Below are 22,627 nucleotides of genomic sequence, written 5' to 3'. Positions count from 1 at the left end.
TATAGTTTGTCAAAATCCATCCAGTTAAGGTACCTTTAGACCGCGACACATGAGAGCCATGTCGGCTGGCGCTGACAAGCCCTGCTATGGGACTTACTGCACAAAAACGAACTGGGGGCATCATGTACCTATGTATGGGGCTCACTCCAAAAGTTTCAAGTCTGAAGCCTTGCCGATTTGTCAGCTCGTTGGCCTATTCATCCGCCATCCAACAAGGTATAGTTTGTCAAAATCCATCTATGTTAAGGTACCTTTAGACCGCGACACATGAGAGCCATGTCGGCTGGCGCTGACAGCCCTTGCTATGGGACTTACTGCACAAAAAACAAAAAACTGGGGGCATCATGCCTATGTCTGGGGCTCACTCAAAGTTTCAAGTCTGAAGCCTTGCCGATTTGTCAGCTTGTTGGCCTATTCATCCGCCATCCAACAAGGTATAGTTTGTCAAAATCCATCCATGTTAAGGTACCTTTAGACCGCGACACATGAGAGCCATGTCGGCTGGCGCTGACAGCCCTTGCTATGGGACTTACTGCACAAAAACGAAACTGGGGGGCATCATGTACCTATGTCTGGGGCTCACTCCAAAGTTTCAAGTCTGAAGCCTTGCCGATTTGTCAGCTCGTTGGCCTATTCATCCGCCATCCAACAAGGTATAGTTTGTCAAAAATCCATCCATGTTAAGTACCTTTAGACCGCGAAACATGAGAGCCATGTCGGCTGGCGCTGACAAGCCCTTGCTATGGACTACTGCACAAAACGAAACTGGGGGCATCATGTACCTATGTCTGGGGCTCACTCCAAAAGTTTCAAGTCTGAAGCCTTGCCGATTTGTCAGCTCGTTGGCCTATTCATCCGCCATCCAACAAGGTATAGTTTGTCAAAATCCATCCATGTTAAGGTACCTTTAGACCGCGACACATGAGAGCCATGTCGGCTGGCGCTGACAGCCCTTGCTATGGGACTTACTGCACAAAAACGAAACTGGGGGCATCATGTACCTATGTCTGGGCTCACTCCAAAAGTTTCAAGTCTGAAGCCTTGCCGATTTGTCAGCTTGTTGGCCTATTCATCCGCCATCCAACAAGGTATAGTTTGTCAAAATCCATCCATGTTAAGGTACCTTTAGACCGCGACACATGAGAGCCATGTCGGCTGGCGCTGACAGCCCTTGCTAGGGACTTACTGCCAAAAACGAAATGGGGCATCATGTACCTATGTCTGGGGCTCACTCCAAAAGTTTCAAGTCTGAAGCCTTGCCGATTTGTCAGCTCGTTGGCCTATTCATCCGCCATCCAACAAGGTATAGTTTGTCAAAATCCATCCATGTTAAGGTACCTTTAGACCGCGACACATGAGAGCCATGTCGGCTGGCGCTGACAGCCCTTGCTATGGGACTTACTGCACAAAAACGAAACTGGGGGCATCATGTACCTATGTCTGGGGCTCACTCCAAAAGTTTCAAGTCTGAAGCCTTGCCGATTTGTCAGCCGTTGGCCTATTCATCCGCCATCCAACAAGGTATAGTTTGTCAAAATCCATCCATGTTAAGGTACCTTTAGACCGCGACACATGAGAGCCATGTCGGCTGGCGCTGACAGCCCTTGCTATATTACTGCACAAAAACGAACTGGGGGCATCATGTACCTATGTCTGGGGCTCACTCCAAAAGTTTCAAGTCTGAAGCCTTGCCGATTTGTCAGCTCGTTGGCCTATTCATCCGCCATCCAACAAGGTATAGTTTGTCAAAATCCATCCAGTTAAGGTACCTTTAGACCGCGACACATGAGAGCCATGTCGGCTGGCGCTGACAGCCCTTGCTATGGGACTTACTGCACAAAAACGAAACTGGGGGCATCATGTACCTATGTCTTGGGGCTCACTCCAAAAGTTTCAAGTCTGAAGCCTTGCCGATTTGTCAGCTCGTTGGCCTATTCATCCGCCATCCAACAAGGTATAGTTTTCAAAATCCATCCATGTTAAGGTACCTTTAGACCGCGACACATGAGAGCCATGTCGGCTGGCGCTGACAGCCCTTGCTATGGGACTTACTGCACAAAAACGAAACTGGGGGCATCATGTACCTATGTCTGGGGCTCACTCCAAAAGTTTCAAGTCTGAAGCCTTGCCGATTGTCAGCTCGTTGGCCTATTCATCCGCCATCCAACAAGGTATAGTTTGTCAAAATCCATCCATGTTAAGGTACCTTTAGACCGCGACACATGAGAGCCATGTCGGCTGGCGCTGACAGCCCTTGCTATGGGACTTACTGCACAAAACGAAACTGGGGGCATCATGTACCTATGTCTGGGGCTCACTCCAAAAGTTTCAAGTCTGAAGCCTTGCCGATTTGTCAGCTCGTTGGGCTATTCATCCGCCATCCAACAAGGTATAGTTTGTCAAAATCCATCCATGTTAAGGTACCTTTAGACCGCGACACATGAGAGCCATGTCGGCTGGCGCTGACAGCCCTTGCTATGGGACTTACTGCAAAAAACGAAACTGTGGGGCATCATGTACCTATGTCTGGGGCTCACTCCAAAAGTTTCAAGTCTGAAGCCTTGCCGATTTGTCAGCTCGTTGGCCTATTCATCCGCCATCCAACAAGGTATAGTTTGTCAAAATCCATCCATGTTAGGTACCTTTAGACCGCGACACATGAGAGCCATGTCGGCTGGCGCCTTGGACAGACTTACTGCACAAAAACGAACTGGGGCATCATGTACCTATGTCTGGGGCTCACTCCAAAGTTTCAAGTCTGAAGCCTTGCCGATTTGTCAGCTGTTGGCCTATTCATCCGCCATCCAACAATGTATAGTTTGTCAAAATCCATCCATGTTAAGGTACCTTTAGACCGCGACACATGAGAGCCATGTCGGCTGGCGCTGACAGGCTTACTTGCACAAAAAAACGAAAACTGGGGGCATCATGTACCTATGTCTGGGGCTCACTCCAAAAGTTTCAAGTCTGAAGCCTTGCCGATTTGTCAGCTTGTTGGCCTATTCATCCGCCATCCAACAAGGTATAGTTTGTCAAAATCCATCCATGTTAAGGTACCTTTAGACCGCGACACATGAGAGCCATGTCGGCTGGCGCTGACAGCCCTTGACTTACTGCACAAAAACGAAACTGGGGCATCATGTACATATGTCTGGGGCTCACTCCAAAAGTTTCAAGTCTGAAGCCTTGCCGATTTGTCAGCTGTTGGCCTATTCATCCGCCATCCAACAAGTATAGTTTGTCAAAATCCATCATGTTAAGGTACCTTTAGACCGCGACACATGAGAGCCATGTCGGCTGGCGCTGACAGCCCTTGCTATGGGACTTACTGCACAAAAAACGAAACTGGGGGCATCATGTACCTATGTCTGGGCTCACTCCAAAAGTTTCAAGTCTGAAGCTTGCCGATTTGTCAGCTCGTTGGCCTATTCATCCGCCATCCAACAAGGTATAGTTTGTCAAAATCCATCCATGTTAAGGTACCTTTAGACCGCGACACATGAGAGCCATGTCGGCTGGCGCTGACAGCCCTTGCTATGGGACTTACTGCACAAAAACGAAACTGGGGGCATCATGTACCTATGTCTGGGGCTCACTCCAAAAGTTTCAAGTCTGAAGCCTTGCCGATTTGTCAGCTGTTGGCCTATTCATCCGCCATCCAACAAGGTATAGTTTGTCAAAATCCATCATGTTAAGGTACCTTTAGACCGCGACACATGAGAGCCATGTCGGCTGGCGCTGACAGCCCTTGCTATGGGACTTACTGCACAAAAACGAAATCTGGGGGCATCATGTACCTATGTCTGGGGCTCACTCCAAAAGTTTCAAGTCTGAAGCCTTGCCGATTTGTCAGCTCGTTGGCCTATTCATCCGCCATCCAACAAGGTATAGTTTGTCAAAATCCATCCATGTTAAGGTACCTTTAGACCGCGACACATGAGAGCCATGTCGGCTGGCGCTGACAGCCCTTGCTATGGGACTTACTGCACAAAAACGAAACTGGGGGCATCATGTACCTATGTGGGGCTCACTCCAAAAGTTTCAAGTCTGAAGCCTTGCCGATTTGTCAGCTCCTTGGCCTATTCATCGCCATCCAACAAGGTATAGTTGTCAAAATCCATCCATGTTAAGGTACCTTTAGACCGCGACACATGAGAGCCATGTCGGCTGGCGCTGACAGCCCTTGCTATGGGACTTACTGCACAAAAACGAAACTGGGGGCATCATGTACCTATGTCTGGGGCTCACTCCAAAAGTTTCAAGTCTGAAGCCTTGCCGATTTGTCAGCTCGTTGGCCTATTCATCCGCCATCCAACAAGGTATAGTTTGTCAAAATCCATCCATGTTAAGGTACCTTTAGACCGCGACACATGAGAGCCATGTCGGCTGGCGCTGACAGCCCTTGCTATGGGACTTACTGCACAAAAACGAAACTGGGGGCATCATGTACCTATGTCTGGGGCTCACTCCAAAAGTTTCAAGTCTGAAGCCTTGCCGATTTGTCAGCTCGTTGGCCTATTCATCCGCCATCCAAAAGTATAGTTTGTCAAAATCCATCCATGTTAAGGTACCTTTAGACCGCGACACATGAGAGCCATGTCGGCTGGCGCTGACAGCCCTTGCTATGGGACTTACTGCACAAAAACGAAACTGGGGGCATCATGTACTATGTCTGGGGCTCACTCCAAAAAGTTTCAAGTCTGAAGCCTTGCCGATTTGTCAGCTCGTTGGCCTATTCATCCGCCATCCAACAAGGTATAGTTTGTCAAAATCCATCCATGTTAAGGTACCTTTAGACCGCGACACATGAGAGCCATGTCGGCTGGCGCTGACAGCCCTTGCTATGGGACTTACTGCACAAAAACGAAACTGGGGGCATCATGTACCTATGTCTGGGGCTCACTCCAAAAGTTTCAAGTCTGAAGCCTTGCCGATTTGTCAGCTCGTTGGCCTATTCATCCGCCACCAACAAGGTATAGTTTGTCAAAATCCATCCATGTTAAGGTACCTTTAGACCGCGACACATGAGAGCCATGTCGGCTGGCGCTGACAGCCCTTGCTATGGGACTTACTGCACAAAAACGAAACTGGGGGCATCATGTACCTATGTCTGGGCTCACTCCAAAAGTTTCAAGTCTGAAGCCTTGCCGATTTGTCAGCTCGTTGGCCTATTCATCCGCCATCCAACAAGGTATAGTTTGTCAAAATCCATCCATGTTAAGGTACCTTTAGACCGCGACACATGAGAGCCATGTCGGCTGGCGCTGACAGCCCTTGCTATGGGACTTACTGCACAAAAACGAAACTGGGGGCATCATGTACCTATGTCTGGGGCTCACTCCAAAAGTTTCAAGTCTGAAGCCTTGCCGATTTGTCAGCTCTTGGCCTATTCATCCGCCATCCAACAAGGTATAGTTTGTCAAAATCCATCATGTTAAGGTACCTTTAGACCGCGACACATGAGAGCCATGTCGGCTGGCGCTGACAGCCCTTGCTATGGGACTTACTGCACAAAAAACGAAACTGGGGCATCATGTACCTATGTCTGGGGCTCACTCCAAAAGTTTCAAGTCTGAAGCCTTGCCGATTTGTCAGCTGTTGGCCTATTCATCCGCCATCCAACAGGTATAGTTTGTCAAAATCCATCATGTTAAGGTACCTTTAGACCGCGACACATGAGAGCCATGTCGGCTGGCGCTGACAGCCCTTGCTATGGGACTTACTGCACAAAAACGAAACTGGGGGCATCATGTACCTATGTCTGGGGCTCACTCAAAAGTTTCAAGTCTGAAGCCTTGCCGATTTGTCAGCTCGTTGGCCTATTCATCCGCCATCCAACAAGGTATAGTTTGTCAAAATCCATCCATGTTAAGGTACCTTTAGACCGCGACACATGAGAGCCATGTCGGGGCGCTGACAGCCTTGCTATGGGACTTCTGCACAAAAACGAAACTGGGGGCATCATGTACCTATGTCTGGGGCTCACTCCAAAAGTTTCAAGTCTGAAGCCTTGCCGATTTGTCAGCTCGTTGGCCTATTCATCCGCCATCCAACAAGGTATAGTTGTCAAAATCCATCCATGTTAAGGTACCTTTAGACCGCGACACATGAGAGCCATGTCGGCTGGCGCTGACAGCCCTTGCTATGGGACTTACTGCACAAAAACGAAACTGGGGGCATCATGTACCTATGTCTGGGGCTCACTCCAAAAGTTTCAAGTCTGAAGCCTTGCCGATTTGTCAGCTCGTTGGCCTATTCATCCGCCATCCAACAAGGTATAGTTTGTCAAAATCCATCCATGTTAAGGTACCTTTAGACCGCGACACATGAGAGCCATGTCGGCTGGCGCTGACAGCCCTTGCTATGGGACTTACTGCACAAAAACGAAACTGGGGGCATCATGTACCTATGTCTGGGGCTCACTCCAAAAGTTTCAAGTCTGAAGCCTTGCCGATTTGTCAGCTCGTTGGCCTATTCATCCGCCATCCAACAAGGTATAGTTTGTCAAAATCCATCATGTTAAGGTACCTTTAGACCGCGACACATGAGAGCCATGTCGGCTGGCGCTGACAGCCCTTGCTATGGGACTTACTGCACAAAAACGAAACTGGGGGCATCATGTACCTATGTCTGGGGCTCACTCCAAAAGTTTCAAGTCTGAAGCCTTGCCGATTTGTCAGCCTGTTGGCCTATTCATCCGCCATCCAACAAGGTATAGTTTGTCAAAATCCATCCATGTTAAGGTACCTTTAGACCGCGACACATGAGAGCCATGTCGGCTGGCGCTAGACAGCTTTACTGCACAAAAACGAAACTGGGGGCATCATGTACCTATGTCTGGGGCTCACTCCAAAAGTTTCAAGTCTGAAGCCTTGCGATTTGTCAGCTCGTTGGCCTATTCATCCGCCATCCAACAAGGTATAGTTTGTCAAAATCCATCCATGTTAAGGTACCTTTAGACCGCGACCCATGAGAGCCATGTCGGCTGGCGCTGACAGCCCTTGCTATGGGACTTACTGCACAAAAACGAAACTGGGGGCATCATGTACCTATGTCTGGGGCTCACTCCAAAAGTTTCAAGTCTGAAGCCTTGCCGATTTGTCAGCTCGTTGGCCTATTCATCCGCCATCCAACAAGGTATAGTTTGTCAAAATCCATCCATGTTAAGGTACCTTTAGACCGCGACACATGAGAGCCATGTCGGCTGGCGCTGACAGCCCTTGCTATGGGACTTACTGCACAAAAACGAAATGGGGGCATCATGTACCTATGTCTGGGGCTCACTCCAAAAGTTTCAAGTCTGAAGCCTTGCCGATTTGTCAGCTCGTTGGCCTATTCATCCGCCATCCAACAAGGTATAGTTTGTCAAAATCCATCCATGTTAAGGTACCTTAGACCGCGACACATGAGAGCCATGTCGGCTGGCGCTGACAGCCCTTGCTATGGGACTTACTGCCAAAAAACGAAACTGGGGGCATCATGTACCTATGTCTGGGGCTCACTCCAAAAGTTTCAAGTCTGAAGCCTTGCCGATTTGTCAGCTCGTTGGCCTATTCATCCGCCATCCAACAAGGTATAGTTTGTCAAAATCCATCCATGTTAAGGTACCTTTAGACCGCGACACATGAGAGCCATGTCGGCTGGCGCTGACAGCCCTTGCTATGGGACTTACTGCACAAAAACGAAACTGGGGGCATCATGTACCTATGTCTGGGGCTCACTCCAAAAAGTTTCAAGTCTGAAGCCTTGCCGATTTGTCAGCTCGTTGGCCTATTCATCCGCCATCCAACAGGTATAGTTTGTCAAAATCCATCCATGTTAAGGTACCTTTAGACCGCGACACATGAGAGCCATGTCGGCTGGCGCTAGACATTACTGCACAAAAACGAAACTGGGGGCATCATGTACCTATGTGGGGCTCACTCCAAAAGTTTCAAGTCTGAAGCCTTGCCGATTTGTCAGCTGTTGGCCTATTCATCCGCCATCCAACAAGGTTATAGTTGTCAAAATCCATCCATGTTAAGGTACCTTTAGACCGCGACACATGAGAGCCATGTCGGCTGGCGCTGACAGCTTAATTGCACAAAAAACGAAACTGGGGGCATCATGTACCTATGTCTGGGCTCACTCCAAAAGTTTCAAGTCTGAAGCCTTGCCGATTTGTCAGCTCGTTGGCCTATTCATCGCCATCCAACAAGTTATAGTTTGTCAAAATCCATCCATGTTAAGGTACCTTTAGACCGCGACACATGAGAGCCATGTCGGCTGGCGCTGACAGCCCTATGGGACTTACTGCACAAAACGAAACTGGGGGCATCATGTACCTATGTCTGGGCTCACTCCAAAAGTTTCAAGTCTGAAGCCTTGCCGATTTGTCAGCCTGTTGGCCTATTCATCCGCCATCCAACAAGGTATAGTTTGTCAAAATCCATCCATGTTAAGGTACCTTTAGACCGCGACACATGAGAGCCATGTCGGCTGGCGCTGACAGCCCTTGCTATGGGACTTACTGCACAAAAACGAAACTGGGGGCATCATGTACCTATGTCTGGGGCTCACTCCAAAAGTTTCAAGTCTGAAGCCTTGCCGATTGTCAGCCGGCCTATTCATCCGCCATCCAACAAGGTATAGTTTGTCAAAATCCATCCATGTTAAGGTACCTTTAGACCGCGACACATGAGAGCCATGTCGGCTGGCGCTGACAGCCCTTGCTATGGGACTTACTGCACAAAAACGAAACTGGGGGCATCATGTACCTATGTCTGGGGCTCACTCCAAAAGTTTCAAGTCTGAAGCCTTGCCGATTTGTCAGCTCGTTGGCCTATTCATCCGCCATCCAACAAGGTATAGTTTGTCAAAATCCATCCATGTTAAGGTACCTTTAGACCGCGACACATGAGAGCCATGTCGGCTGGCGCTGACAGCCCTTGCTATGGGACTTACTGCACAAAAACGAAACTGGGGGCATCATGTACCTATGTCTGGGGCTCACTCCAAAAGTTTCAAGTCTGAAGCCTTGCCGATTTGTCAGCTCGTTGGCCTATTCATCCGCCATCCAACAAGGTATAGTTTGTCAAAATCCATCCATGTTAAGGTACCTTTAGACCGCGACACATGAGAGCCATGTCGGCTGGCGCTGACAGCCCTTGCTATGGGACTTACTGCACAAAAACGAAACTGGGGGCATCATGTACCTATGTCTGGGGCTCACTCCAAAAGTTTCAAGTCTGAAGCCTTGCCGATTTGTCAGCTCGTTGGCCTATTCATCCGCCATCCAACAAGGTATAGTTTGTCAAAATCCATCCATGTTAAGGTACCTTTAGACCGCGACACATGAGAGCCATGTCGGCTGGCGCTGACAGCCCTTGCTATGGGACTTACTGCACAAAAACGAAACTGGGGGCATCATGTACCTATGTCTGGGGCTCACTCCAAAAGTTTCAAGTCTGAAGCCTTGCCGATTTGTCAGCTCGTTGGCCTATTCATCCGCCATCCAACAAGGTATAGTTTGTCAAAATCCATCCATGTTAAGGTACCTTTAGACCGCGACACATGAGAGCCATGTCGGCTGGCGCTGACAGCCCTTGCTATGGGACTTACTGCACAAAAACGAAACTGGGGGCATCATGTACCTATGTCTGGGCTCACTCCAAAAGTTTCAAGTCTGAAGCCTTGCCGATTTGTCAGCTCGTTGGCCTATTCATCCGCCATCCAACAAGGTATAGTTTGTCAAAATCCATCCATGTTAAGGTACCTTTAGACCGCGACACATGAGAGCCATGTCGGCTGGCGCTGACAGCCCTTGCTATGGGACTTACTGCACAAAAACGAAACTGGGGGCATCATGTACCTATGTCTGGGGCTCACTCCAAAAGTTTCAAGTCTGAAGCCTTGCCGATTTGTCAGCTCGTTGGCCTATTCATCCGCCATCCAACAAGGTATAGTTTGTCAAAATCCATCCATGTTAAGGTACCTTTAGACCGCGACACATGAGAGCCATGTCGGCTGGCGCTGACAGCCCTTGCTATGGGACTTACTGCACAAAAACGAAACTGGGGGCATCATGTACCTATGTCTGGGGCTCACTCCAAAAGTTTCAAGTCTGAAGCCTTGCCGATTTGTCAGCTCGTTGGCCTATTCATCCGCCATCCAACAAGGTATAGTTTGTCAAAATCCATCCATGTTAAGGTACCTTTAGACCGCGACACATGAGAGCCATGTCGGCTGGCGCTGACAGCCCTTGCTATGGGACTTACTGCACAAAACGAAACTGGGGGCATCATGTACCTATGTCTGGGGCTCACTCCAAAAGTTTCAAGTCTGAAGCCTTGCCGATTTGTCAGCTCGTTGGCCTATTCATCCGCCATCCAACAAGGTATAGTTTGTCAAAATCCATCCATGTTAAGGTACCTTTAGACCGCGACACATGAGAGCCATGTCGGCTGGCGCTGACAGCCCTTGCTATGGGACTTACTGCACAAAAACGAAACTGGGGCATCATGTACCTATGTCTGGGGCTCACTCCAAAAGTTTCAAGTCTGAAGCCTTGCCGATTTGTCAGCTCGTTGGCCTATTCATCCGCCATCCAACAAGGTATAGTTTGTCAAAATCCATCCATGTTAAGGTACCTTTAGACCGCGACACATGAGAGCCATGTCGGCTGGCGCTGACAGCCCTTGCTATGGACTTACTGCACAAAAACGAAACTGGGGGCATCATGTACCTATGTCTGGGGCTCACTCCAAAAGTTTCAAGTCTGAAGCCTTGCCGATTTGTCAGCTCGTTGGCCTATTCATCCGCCATCACAACAAGGTATAGTTTGTCAAAATCCATCCATGTTAAGGTACCTTTAGACCGCGACACATGAGAGCCATGTCGGCTGGCGCTGACAGCCCTTGCTATGGGACTTACTGCACAAAAACGAAACTGGGGGCATCATGTACCTATGTCTGGGGCTCACTCCAAAAGTTTCAAGTCTGAAGCCTTGCCGATTTGTCAGCTCGTTGGCCTATTCATCCGCCATCCAACAAGGTATAGTTTGTCAAAATCCATCCATGTTAAGGTACCTTTAGACCGCGACACATGAGAGCCATGTCGGCTGGCGCTGACAGCCCTTGCTATGGGACTTACTGCACAAAAACGAAACTGGGGGCATCATGTACCTATGTCTGGGGCTCACTCCAAAAGTTTCAAGTCTGAAGCCTTGCCGATTTGTCAGCTCGTTGGCCTATTCATCCGCCATCCAACAAGGTATAGTTTGTCAAAATCCATCCATGTTAAGGTACCTTTAGACCGCGACACATGAGAGCCATGTCGGCTGGCGCTGACAGCCCTTGCTATGGGACTTACTGCACAAAAACGAAACTGGGGGCATCATGTACCTATGTCTGGGGCTCACTCCAAAAGTTTCAAGTCTGAAGCCTTGCCGATTTGTCAGCTCGTTGGCCTATTCATCCGCCATCCAACAAGGTATAGTTTGTCAAAATCCATCCATGTTAAGGTACCTTTAGACCGCGACACATGAGAGCCATGTCGGCTGGCGCTGACAGCCCTTGCTATGGGACTTACTGCACAAAAACGAAACTGGGGGCATCATGTACCTATGTCTGGGGCTCACTCCAAAAGTTTCAAGTCTGAAGCCTTGCCGATTTGTCAGCTCGTTGGCCTATTCATCCGCCATCCAACAAGGTATAGTTTGTCAAAATCCATCCATGTTAAGGTACCTTTAGACCGCGACACATGAGAGCCATGTCGGCTGGCGCTGACAGCCCTTGCTATGGGACTTACTGCACAAAAACGAAACTGGGGGCATCATGTACCTATGTCTGGGGCTCACTCCAAAAGTTTCAAGTCTGAAGCCTTGCCGATTTGTCAGCTCGTTGGCCTATTCATCCGCCATCCAACAAGGTATAGTTTGTCAAAATCCATCCATGTTAAGGTACCTTTAGACCGCGACACATGAGAGCCATGTCGGCTGGCGCTGACAGCCCTTGCTATGGGACTTACTGCACAAAACGAAACTGGGGGCATCATGTACCTATGTCTGGGGCTCACTCCAAAAGTTTCAAGTCTGAAGCCTTGCCGATTTGTCAGCTCGTTGGCCTATTCATCCGCCATCCAACAAGGTATAGTTTGTCAAAATCCATCCATGTTAAGGTACCTTTAGACCGCGACACATGAGAGCCATGTCGGCTGGCGCTGACAGCCCTTGCTATGGACTTACTGCACAAAAACGAAACTGGGGGCATCATGTACCTATGTCTGGGGCTCACTCCAAAAGTTTCAAGTCTGAAGCCTTGCCGATTTGTCAGCTCGTTGGCCTATTCATCCGCCATCCAACAAGGTATAGTTTGTCAAAATCCATCCATGTTAAGGTACCTTTAGACCGCGACACATGAGAGCCATGTCGGCTGGCGCTGACAGCCCTTGCTATGGGACTTACTGCACAAAAACGAAACTGGGGGCATCATGTACCTATGTCTGGGGCTCACTCCAAAAGTTTCAAGTCTGAAGCCTTGCCGATTTGTCAGCTCGTTGGCCTATTCATCCGCCATCCAACAAGGTATAGTTTGTCAAAATCCATCCATGTTAAGGTACCTTTAGACCGCGACACATGAGAGCCATGTCGGCTGGCGCTGACAGCCCTTGCTATGGGACTTACTGCACAAAAACGAAACTGGGGGCATCATGTACCTATGTCTGGGGCTCACTCCAAAAGTTTCAAGTCTGAAGCCTTGCCGATTTGTCAGCTCGTTGGCCTATTCATCCGCCATCCAACAAGGTATAGTTTGTCAAAATCCATCCATGTTAAGGTACCTTTAGACCGCGACACATGAGAGCCATGTCGGCTGGCGCTGACAGCCCTTGCTATGGGACTTACTGCACAAAAACGAAACTGGGGGCATCATGTACCTATGTCTGGGGCTCACTCCAAAAGTTTCAAGTCTGAAGCCTTGCCGATTTGTCAGCTCGTTGGCCTATTCATCCGCCATCCAACAAGGTATAGTTTGTCAAAATCCATCCATGTTAAGGTACCTTTAGACCGCGACACATGAGAGCCATGTCGGCTGGCGCTGACAGCCCTTGCTATGGGACTTACTGCACAAAAACGAAACTGGGGGCATCATGTACCTATGTCTGGGGCTCACTCCAAAAGTTTCAAGTCTGAAGCCTTGCCGATTTGTCAGCTCGTTGGCCTATTCATCCGCCATCCAACAAGGTATAGTTTGTCAAAATCCATCCATGTTAAGGTACCTTTAGACCGCGACACATGAGAGCCATGTCGGCTGGCGCTGACAGCCCTTGCTATGCACAAAAAACGAAACTGGGGGCATCATGTACCTATGTCTGGGGCTCACTCCAAAAGTTTCAAGTCTGAAGCCTTGCCGATTTGTCAGCTCGTTGGCCTATTCATCCGCCATCCAACAAGGTATAGTTTGTCAAAATCCATCCATGTTAAGGTACCTTTAGACCGCGACACATGAGAGCCATGTCGGCTGGCGCTGACAGCCCTTGCTATGGGACTTACTGCACAAAAACGAAACTGGGGGCATCATGTACCTATGTCTGGGGCTCACTCCAAAAGTTTCAAGTCTGAAGCCTTGCCGATTTGTCAGCTCGTTGGCCTATTCATCCGCCATCCAACAAGGTATAGTTTGTCAAAATCCATCCATGTTAAGGTACCTTTAGACCGCGACACATGAGAGCCATGTCGGCTGGCGCTGACAGCCCTTGCTATGGGACTTACTGCACAAAAACGAAACTGGGGGCATCATGTACCTATGTCTGGGGCTCACTCCAAAAGTTTCAAGTCTGAAGCCTTGCCGATTTGTCAGCTCGTTGGCCTATTCATCCGCCATCCAACAAGGTATAGTTTGTCAAAATCCATCCATGTTAAGGTACCTTTAGACCGCGACACATGAGAGCCATGTCGGCTGGCGCTGACAGCCCTTGCTATGGGACTTACTGCACAAAAACGAAACTGGGGGCATCATGTACCTATGTCTGGGGCTCACTCCAAAAGTTTCAAGTCTGAAGCCTTGCCGATTTGTCAGCTCGTTGGCCTATTCATCCGCCATCCAACAAGGTATAGTTTGTCAAAATCCATCCATGTTAAGGTACCTTTAGACCGCGACACATGAGAGCCATGTCGGCTGGCGCTGACAGCCCTTGCTATGGGACTTACTGCACAAAAACGAAACTGGGGGCATCATGTACCTATGTCTGGGGCTCACTCCAAAAGTTTCAAGTCTGAAGCCTTGCCGATTTGTCAGCTCGTTGGCCTATTCATCCGCCATCCAACAAGGTATAGTTTGTCAAAATCCATCCATGTTAAGGTACCTTTAGACCGCGACACATGAGAGCCATGTCGGCTGGCGCTGACAGCCCTTGCTATGGGACTTACTGCACAAAAACGAAACTGGGGGCATCATGTACCTATGTCTGGGGCTCACTCCAAAAGTTTCAAGTCTGAAGCCTTGCCGATTTGTCAGCTCGTTGGCCTATTCATCCGCCATCCAACAAGGTATAGTTTGTCAAAATCCATCCATGTTAAGGTACCTTTAGACCGCGACACATGAGAGCCATGTCGGCTGGCGCTGACAGCCCTTGCTATGGGACTTACTGCACAAAAACGAAACTGGGGGCATCATGTACCTATGTCTGGGGCTCACTCCAAAAGTTTCAAGTCTGAAGCCTTGCCGATTTGTCAGCTCGTTGGCCTATTCATCCGCCATCCAACAAGGTATAGTTTGTCAAAATCCATCCATGTTAAGGTACCTTTAGACCGCGACACATGAGAGCCATGTCGGCTGGCGCTGACAGCCCTTGCTATGGGACTTACTGCACAAAAACGAAACTGGGGGCATCATGTACCTATGTCTGGGGCTCACTCCAAAAGTTTCAAGTCTGAAGCCTTGCCGATTTGTCAGCTCGTTGGCCTATTCATCCGCCATCCAACAAGGTATAGTTTGTCAAAATCCATCCATGTTAAGGTACCTTTAGACCGCGACACATGAGAGCCATGTCGGCTGGCGCTGACAGCCCTTGCTATGGGACTTACTGCACAAAAACGAAACTGGGGGCATCATGTACCTATGTCTGGGGCTCACTCCAAAAGTTTCAAGTCTGAAGCCTTGCCGATTTGTCAGCTCGTTGGCCTATTCATCCGCCATCCAACAAGGTATAGTTTGTCAAAATCCATCCATGTTAAGGTACCTTTAGACCGCGACACATGAGAGCCATGTCGGCTGGCGCTGACAGCCCTTGCTATGGGACTTACTGCACAAAAACGAAACTGGGGGCATCATGTACCTATGTCTGGGGCTCACTCCAAAAGTTTCAAGTCTGAAGCCTTGCCGATTTGTCAGCTCGTTGGCCTATTCATCCGCCATCCAACAAGGTATAGTTTGTCAAAATCCATCCATGTTAAGGTACCTTTAGACCGCGACACATGAGAGCCATGTCGGCTGGCGCTGACAGCCCTTGCTATGGGACTTACTGCACAAAAACGAAACTGGGGGCATCATGTACCTATGTCTGGGGCTCACTCCAAAAGTTTCAAGTCTGAAGCCTTGCCGATTTGTCAGCTCGTTGGCCTATTCATCCGCCATCCAACAAGGTATAGTTTGTCAAAATCCATCCATGTTAAGGTACCTTTAGACCGCGACACATGAGAGCCATGTCGGCTGGCGCTGACAGCCCTTGCTATGGGACTTACTGCACAAAAACGAAACTGGGGGCATCATGTACCTATGTCTGGGGCTCACTCCAAAAGTTTCAAGTCTGAAGCCTTGCCGATTTGTCAGCTCGTTGGCCTATTCATCCGCCATCCAACAAGGTATAGTTTGTCAAAATCCATCCATGTTAAGGTACCTTTAGACCGCGACACATGAGAGCCATGTCGGCTGGCGCTGACAGCCCTTGCTATGGGACTTACTGCACAAAAACGAAACTGGGGGCATCATGTACCTATGTCTGGGGCTCACTCCAAAAGTTTCAAGTCTGAAGCCTTGCCGATTTGTCAGCTCGTTGGCCTATTCATCCGCCATCCAACAAGGTATAGTTTGTCAAAATCCATCCATGTTAAGGTACCTTTAGACCGCGACACATGAGAGCCATGTCGGCTGGCGCTGACAGCCCTTGCTATGGGACTTACTGCACAAAAACGAAACTGGGGGCATCATGTACCTATGTCTGGGGCTCACTCCAAAAGTTTCAAGTCTGAAGCCTTGCCGATTTGTCAGCTCGTTGGCCTATTCATCCGCCATCCAACAAGGTATAGTTTGTCAAAATCCATCCATGTTAAGGTACCTTTAGACCGCGACACATGAGAGCCATGTCGGCTGGCGCTGACAGCCCTTGCTATGGGACTTACTGCACAAAAACGAAACTGGGGGCATCATGTACCTATGTCTGGGGCTCACTCCAAAAGTTTCAAGTCTGAAGCCTTGCCGATTTGTCAGCTCGTTGGCCTATTCATCCGCCATCCAACAAGGTATAGTTTGTCAAAATCCATCCATGTTAAGGTACCTTTAGACCGCGACACATGAGAGCCATGTCGGCTGGCGCTGACAGCCCTTGCTATGGGACTTACTGCACAAAAACGAAACTGGGGGCATCATGTACCTATGTCTGGGGCTCACTCCAAAAGTTTCAAGTCTGAAGCCTTGCCGATTTGTCAGCTCGTTGGCCTATTCATCCGCCATCCAACAAGGTATAGTTTGTCAAAATCCATCCATGTTAAGGTACCTTTAGACCGCGACACATGAGAGCCATGTCGGCTGGCGCTGACAGCCCTTGCTATGGGACTTACTGCACAAAAACGAAACTGGGGGCATCATGTACCTATGTCTGGGGCTCACTCCAAAAGTTTCAAGTCTGAAGCCTTGCCGATTTGTCAGCTCGTTGGCCTATTCATCCGCCATCCAACAAGGTATAGTTTGTCAAAATCCATCCATGTTAAGGTACCTTTAGACCGCGACACATGAGAGCCATGTCGGCTGGCGCTGACAGCCCTTGCTATGGGACTTACTGCACAAAAACGAAACTGGGGGCATCATGTACCTATGTCTGGGGCTCACTCCAAAAGTTTCAAGTCTGAAGCCTTGCCGATTTGTCAGCTCGTTGGCCTATTCATCCGCCATCCAACAAGGTATAGTTTGTCAAAATCCATCCATGTTAAGGTACCTTTAGACCGCGACACATGAGAGCCATGTCGGCTGGCGCTGACAGCCCTTGCTATGGGACTTACTGCACAAAAACGAAACTGGGGGCATCATGTACCTATGTCTGGGGCTCACTCCAAAAGTTTCAAGTCTGAAGCCTTGCCGATTTGTCAGCTCGTTGGCCTATTCATCCGCCATCCAACAAGGTATAGTTTGTCAAAATCCATCCATGTTAAGGTACCTTTAGACCGCGACACATGAGAGCCATGTCGGCTGGCGCTGACAGCCCTTGCTATGGGACTTACTGCACAAAAACGAAACTGGGGGCATCATGTACCTATGTCTGGGGCTCACTCCAAAAGTTTCAAGTCTGAAGCCTTGCCGATTTGTCAGCTCGTTGGCCTATTCATCCGCCATCCAACAAGGTATAGTTTGTCAAAATCCATCCATGTTAAGGTACCTTTAGACCGCGACACATGAGAGCCATGTCGGCTGGCGCTGACAGCCCTTGCTATGGGACTTACTGCACAAAAACGAAACTGGGGGCATCATGTACCTATGTCTGGGGCTCACTCCAAAAGTTTCAAGTCTGAAGCCTTGCCGATTTGTCAGCTCGTTGGCCTATTCATCCGCCATCCAACAAGGTATAGTTTGTCAAAATCCATCCATGTTAAGGTACCTTTAGACCGCGACACATGAGAGCCATGTCGGCTGGCGCTGACAGCCCTTGCTATGGGACTTACTGCACAAAAACGAAACTGGGGGCATCATGTACCTATGTCTGGGGCTCACTCCAAAAGTTTCAAGTCTGAAGCCTTGCCGATTTGTCAGCTCGTTGGCCTATTCATCCGCCATCCAACAAGGTATAGTTTGTCAAAATCCATCCATGTTAAGGTACCTTTAGACCGCGACACATGAGAGCCATGTCGGCTGGCGCTGACAGCCCTTGCTATGGGACTTACTTACTGCACAAAAACGAAACTGGGGGCATCATGTACCTATGTCTGGGGCTCACTCCAAAAGTTTCAAGTCTGAAGCCTTGCCGATTTGTCAGCTCGTTGGCCTATTCATCCGCCATCCAACAAGGTATAGTTTGTCAAAATCCATCCATGTTAAGGTACCTTTAGACCGCGACACATGAGAGCCATGTCGGCTGGCGCTGACAGCCCTTGCTATGGGACTTACTGCACAAAAACGAAACTGGGGGCATCATGTACCTATGTCTGGGGCTCACTCCAAAAGTTTCAAGTCTGAAGCCTTGCCGATTTGTCAGCTCGTTGGCCTATTCATCCGCCATCCAACAAGGTATAGTTTGTCAAAATCCATCCATGTTAAGGTACCTTTAGACCGCGACACATGAGAGCCATGTCGGCTGGCGCTGACAGCCCTTGCTATGGGACTTACTGCACAAAAACGAAACTGGGGGCATCATGTACCTATGTCTGGGGCTCACTCCAAAAGTTTCAAGTCTGAAGCCTTGCCGATTTGTCAGCTCGTTGGCCTATTCATCCGCCATCCAACAAGGTATAGTTTGTCAAAATCCATCCATGTTAAGGTACCTTTAGACCGCGACACATGAGAGCCATGTCGGCTGGCGCTGACAGCCCTTGCTATGGGACTTACTGCACAAAAACGAAACTGGGGGCATCATGTACCTATGTCTGGGGCTCACTCCAAAAGTTTCAAGTCTGAAGCCTTGCCGATTTGTCAGCTCGTTGGCCTATTCATCCGCCATCCAACAAGGTATAGTTTGTCAAAATCCATCCATGTTAAGGTACCTTTAGACCGCGACACATGAGAGCCATGTCGGCTGGCGCTGACAGCCCTTGCTATGGGACTTACTGCACAAAAACGAAACTGGGGGCATCATGTACCTATGTCTGGGGCTCACTCCAAAAGTTTCAAGTCTGAAGCCTTGCCGATTTGTCAGCTCGTTGGCCTATTCATCCGCCATCCAACAAGGTATAGTTTGTCAAAATCCATCCATGTTAAGGTACCTTTAGACCGCGACACATGAGAGCCATGTCGGCTGGCGCTGACAGCCCTTGCTATGGGACTTACTGCACAAAAACGAAACTGGGGGCATCATGTACCTATGTCTGGGGCTCACTCCAAAAGTTTCAAGTCTGAAGCCTTGCCGATTTGTCAGCTCGTTGGCCTATTCATCCGCCATCCAACAAGGTATAGTTTGTCAAAATCCATCCATGTTAAGGTACCTTTAGACCGCGACACATGAGAGCCATGTCGGCTGGCGCTGACAGCCCTTGCTATGGGACTTACTGCACAAAAACGAAACTGGGGGCATCATGTACCTATGTCTGGGGCTCACTCCAAAAGTTTCAAGTCTGAAGCCTTGCCGATTTGTCAGCTCGTTGGCCTATTCATCCGCCATCCAACAAGGTATAGTTTGTCAAAATCCATCCATGTTAAGGTACCTTTAGACCGCGACACATGAGAGCCATGTCGGCTGGCGCTGACAGCCCTTGCTATGGGACTTACTGCACAAAAACGAAACTGGGGGCATCATGTACCTATGTCTGGGGCTCACTCCAAAAGTTTCAAGTCTGAAGCCTTGCCGATTTGTCAGCTCGTTGGCCTATTCATCCGCCATCCAACAAGGTATAGTTTGTCAAAATCCATCCATGTTAAGGTACCTTTAGACCGCGACACATGAGAGCCATGTCGGCTGGCGCTGACAGCCCTTGCTATGGGACTTACTGCACAAAAACGAAACTGGGGGCATCATGTACCTATGTCTGGGGCTCACTCCAAAAGTTTCAAGTCTGAAGCCTTGCCGATTTGTCAGCTCGTTGGCCTATTCATCCGCCATCCAACAAGGTATAGTTTGTCAAAATCCATCCATGTTAAGGTACCTTTAGACCGCGACACATGAGAGCCATGTCGGCTGGCGCTGACAGCCCTTGCTATGGGACTTACTGCACAAAAACGAAACTGGGGGCATCATGTACCTATGTCTGGGGCTCACTCCAAAAGTTTCAAGTCTGAAGCCTTGCCGATTTGTCAGCTCGTTGGCCTATTCATCCGCCATCCAACAAGGTATAGTTTGTCAAAATCCATCCATGTTAAGGTACCTTTAGACCGCGACACATGAGAGCCATGTCGGCTGGCGCTGACAGCCCTTGCTATGGGACTTACTGCACAAAAACGAAACTGGGGGCATCATGTACCTATGTCTGGGGCTCACTCCAAAAGTTTCAAGTCTGAAGCCTTGCCGATTTGTCAGCTCGTTGGCCTATTCATCCGCCATCCAACAAGGTATAGTTTGTCAAAATCCATCCATGTTAAGGTACCTTTAGACCGCGACACATGAGAGCCATGTCGGCTGGCGCTGACAGCCCTTGCTATGGGACTTACTGCACAAAAACGAAACTGGGGGCATCATGTACCTATGTCTGGGGCTCACTCCAAAAGTTTCAAGTCTGAAGCCTTGCCGATTTGTCAGCTCGTTGGCCTATTCATCCGCCATCCAACAAGGTATAGTTTGTCAAAATCCATCCATGTTAAGGTACCTTTAGACCGCGACACATGAGAGCCATGTCGGCTGGCGCTGACAGCCCTTGCTATGGGACTTACTGCACAAAAACGAAACTGGGGGCATCATGTACCTATGTCTGGGGCTCACTCCAAAAGTTTCAAGTCTGAAGCCTTGCCGATTTGTCAGCTCGTTGGCCTATTCATCCGCCATCCAACAAGGTATAGTTTGTCAAAATCCATCCATGTTAAGGTACCTTTAGACCGCGACACATGAGAGCCATGTCGGCTGGCGCTGACAGCCCTTGCTATGGGACTTACTGCACAAAAACGAAACTGGGGGCATCATGTACCTATGTCTGGGGCTCACTCCAAAAGTTTCAAGTCTGAAGCCTTGCCGATTTGTCAGCTCGTTGGCCTATTCATCCGCCATCCAACAAGGTATAGTTTGTCAAAATCCATCCATGTTAAGGTACCTTTAGACCGCGACACATGAGAGCCATGTCGGCTGGCGCTGACAGCCCTTGCTATGGGACTTACTGCACAAAAACGAAACTGGGGGCATCATGTACCTATGTCTGGGGCTCACTCCAAAAGTTTCAAGTCTGAAGCCTTGCCGATTTGTCAGCTCGTTGGCCTATTCATCCGCCATCCAACAAGGTATAGTTTGTCAAAATCCATCCATGTTAAGGTACCTTTAGACCGCGACACATGAGAGCCATGTCGGCTGGCGCTGACAGCCCTTGCTATGGGACTTACTGCACAAAAACGAAACTGGGGGCATCATGTACCTATGTCTGGGGCTCACTCCAAAAGTTTCAAGTCTGAAGCCTTGCCGATTTGTCAGCTCGTTGGCCTATTCATCCGCCATCCAACAAGGTATAGTTTGTCAAAATCCATCCATGTTAAGGTACCTTTAGACCGCGACACATGAGAGCCATGTCGGCTGGCGCTGACAGCCCTTGCTATGGGACTTACTGCACAAAAACGAAACTGGGGGCATCATGTACCTATGTCTGGGGCTCACTCCAAAAGTTTCAAGTCTGAAGCCTTGCCGATTTGTCAGCTCGTTGGCCTATTCATCCGCCATCCAACAAGGTATAGTTTGTCAAAATCCATCCATGTTAAGGTACCTTTAGACCGCGACACATGAGAGCCATGTCGGCTGGCGCTGACAGCCCTTGCTATGGGACTTACTGCACAAAAACGAAACTGGGGGCATCATGTACCTATGTCTGGGGCTCACTCCAAAAGTTTCAAGTCTGAAGCCTTGCCGATTTGTCAGCTCGTTGGCCTATTCATCCGCCATCCAACAAGGTATAGTTTGTCAAAATCCATCCATGTTAAGGTACCTTTAGACCGCGACACATGAGAGCCATGTCGGCTGGCGCTGACAGCCCTTGCTATGGGACTTACTGCACAAAAACGAAACTGGGGGCATCATGTACCTATGTCTGGGGCTCACTCCAAAAGTTTCAAGTCTGAAGCCTTGCCGATTTGTCAGCTCGTTGGCCTATTCATCCGCCATCCAACAAGGTATAGTTTGTCAAAATCCATCCATGTTAAGGTACCTTTAGACCGCGACACATGAGAGCCATGTCGGCTGGCGCTGACAGCCCTTGCTATGGGACTTACTGCACAAAAACGAAACTGGGGGCATCATGTACCTATGTCTGGGGCTCACTCCAAAAGTTTCAAGTCTGAAGCCTTGCCGATTTGTCAGCTCGTTGGCCTATTCATCCGCCATCCAACAAGGTATAGTTTGTCAAAATCCATCCATGTTAAGGTACCTTTAGACCGCGACACATGAGAGCCATGTCGGCTGGCGCTGACAGCCCTTGCTATGGGACTTACTGCACAAAAACGAAACTGGGGGCATCATGTACCTATGTCTGGGGCTCACTCCAAAAGTTTCAAGTCTGAAGCCTTGCCGATTTGTCAGCTCGTTGGCCTATTCATCCGCCATCCAA

This window comes from Patiria miniata, unplaced genomic scaffold (assembly GCF_015706575.1).
Source record: "Patiria miniata isolate m_02_andy unplaced genomic scaffold, ASM1570657v1 HiC_scaffold_16, whole genome shotgun sequence".
Taxonomy (NCBI): domain Eukaryota; kingdom Metazoa; phylum Echinodermata; class Asteroidea; order Valvatida; family Asterinidae; genus Patiria; species Patiria miniata.
Note: the sequence above shows the minus strand (reverse complement) of the source record.